Here is a 2,355-nt window from a genome sequence, read left to right on the forward strand (position 1 = left end):
CGATACACAAATATACAAATGTATACAGTGTTCGTCTATCTATCTATCTATCTATCTACTATCTATCTATCTAGAGCAACGTGAAATAAAGTCTCTTGCCCAAGGATACAACATGTCGCTGGAATTGAACTCACGACTTTACAATCGTGAGCCGAATGCCCTAACCACTAAGCCACGCGCCTTCACGTACAAGGCAAACACACATACAAACACACATACAAAAACACATACAAAACACATATCTGAACTACGCAACACATACACATAAACATTTGATACAAATATTCCCTACTATGAGTAAATATAGAAGAGAATTAAGCAAGTATTGTTATTGTTAGAATATTGAAATTTGCTGCAATAATCGAATAGATTTGATAACAGGTGGTCGTATGTGTGACAAGCTCTATTGAGCTTGTGGTTATTAGATGTGGCATATGTAGCATCAGTGTTAACTTCAATAGAACTCTATGTTGAATGATCTCCTATGAGACTACAATGACCTAGAAGAACCATATGTATTAGAGAGACATCTCACCATATCTATCTGTTAGTCTAATTGTTTATCTATCTATCTATCTATCTTTTTTCTTTCTCCCCCAAAAGAAAGGCTCTACCTTGTAACTTGTCCCATCTGTGTGCAGCCCTGTGTGGCCAATAAAGAAACTTATCTATCTGTCGCTCTTTATCCGTCTGCATGTCTGTCTTTCTCCGTCTCTGTCTCTCTCTCTCTCGCACCATATTTACATTGTAATTTTCCATTGTCTTTCGCATTCTCTTCGCACTCCTCTCTCTCTTTCTTTCACCCTCTCTCTCTCTCTCACATTCACACAGACACACACTTTACATGAAGTCTAGCTAGCATTTATAAACATCATTATTATTATTATTATTGTTATTATTATTATTATATTATTATTATTATTATTATTATTATTATTATTATTATTGAGTGAGAGAATAGTACAATGTGTTGTTAGTGACACTGATGTATAAATATACGAAGCCCAGTGTACTCATTATGACTACCCGTCCGATAAGGGTACACCAGGCACATGCATTTAAAATATATGTGCGCAACATGATGATCTCATATCAAGATAAACAGCGCATGACCTCGAAGGTGGCCCAGTTAGAATTTCTTCAGGTCGAGTAGCCCATCCCACTCAAAAGGTCCTTGAATAAGCGTTGTTTCGGGATGTTGAATGAAACACTCATGCTTCCAGAGGTGAATTATCCAAACCCCAAAGAATCCCTCTCAACACATGACTATCCCGCTTCCCCCCACTATTTCTGCGCGTGAACAAAGATGCACACATTGTTAGCCACTAAGAGACATGCTTAACTGGTTAAGCTCAAACAACTGACAAGCAAATCTGTGGTATTGCGCAGAATATTTGCTGTGGCCCATCCTTTAAACCAAGACAAAATATGTATATGATATACTTCCAATCAGTTAAGATCAGAAGCCATGAGACCAGTGCCTGGTACTGCATCAAGGTATAGTATATACCGTGTATACTTAATTTCTTTCTTGCCATTTTTTCAATATTCTATCATTTTATTATAGCTAACCTCCTCATTTGATGTCTGTCTTTGTATTCTCCCCCAAATCCTTCGCCTTTGTGGCAAACAAATGAAATAATAATAATCATCATCGTCATTATTATTATTATCATTATTACTGAGTGAGAGAGCAGTGCATACCATTAAAGTGACATTCGGGTAAAATATACGAAGGCCAGTATACTCATCACGACTACCCGTCTGATAAGGGCACACCAGGCACATGCATCACAACCATATGTGCGCGACATGGTGATCTCATATCAAGAAAAACTGCACATGACCTTGCAGGTGGGGCCCAGTTAGAATTTTCTTCAGGTTGAGTAGCCCATCCCGCTCAAAAGGTCCCTGAATAAGGGTTGTTTAAGGATGTTGCACGAAACACCCATCTTTCCAGAGGTGAATTATCCAAACCTCAAAGAATTCCTCTCAACACATGGCTATGATGCTCCCCGACTACATCTGCTCGTTAACAGAGATGCACATATCGTCAGCCACTAAGGGACATGCTCAACTGGTTAAGGTCAAACAACTGACAAGCAAAACTGTTGTATTGAGCCGAATATTTGCTGTAGCCCATCTTTTATACCAAGACAAAACTATGTACATAATGACACTTCCAATCAGTTAAGATCAGAAACCATGAAGCCACTGCCTGGTACTGCATCAGGGCATGAAATGTTTACAGCTCCCAGGTTTCCCAGGCGGTCACCCATCTAAGCACCTACTAGGCTCGACGATCCTTAACTTCAGTGATCGGACGAGAACCGGTGCATTTAACATGATATGGAC

At 39.2% G+C, this 2,355-nt stretch overlaps 1 pseudogene; it reads right to left on the reverse strand.

The window, feature by feature from the left end:
- Positions 1 to 2,242: 2,242 nt before the first annotated feature.
- LOC115208894 overlaps positions 2,243 to 2,355 on the reverse strand; it is a 119-nt pseudogene continuing 6 nt past the window's right edge.

The sequence above is a fragment of the Octopus sinensis genome, linkage group LG2, assembly GCF_006345805.1.
Source record: "Octopus sinensis linkage group LG2, ASM634580v1, whole genome shotgun sequence".
Taxonomy (NCBI): Eukaryota; Metazoa; Mollusca; class Cephalopoda; order Octopoda; family Octopodidae; genus Octopus; species Octopus sinensis.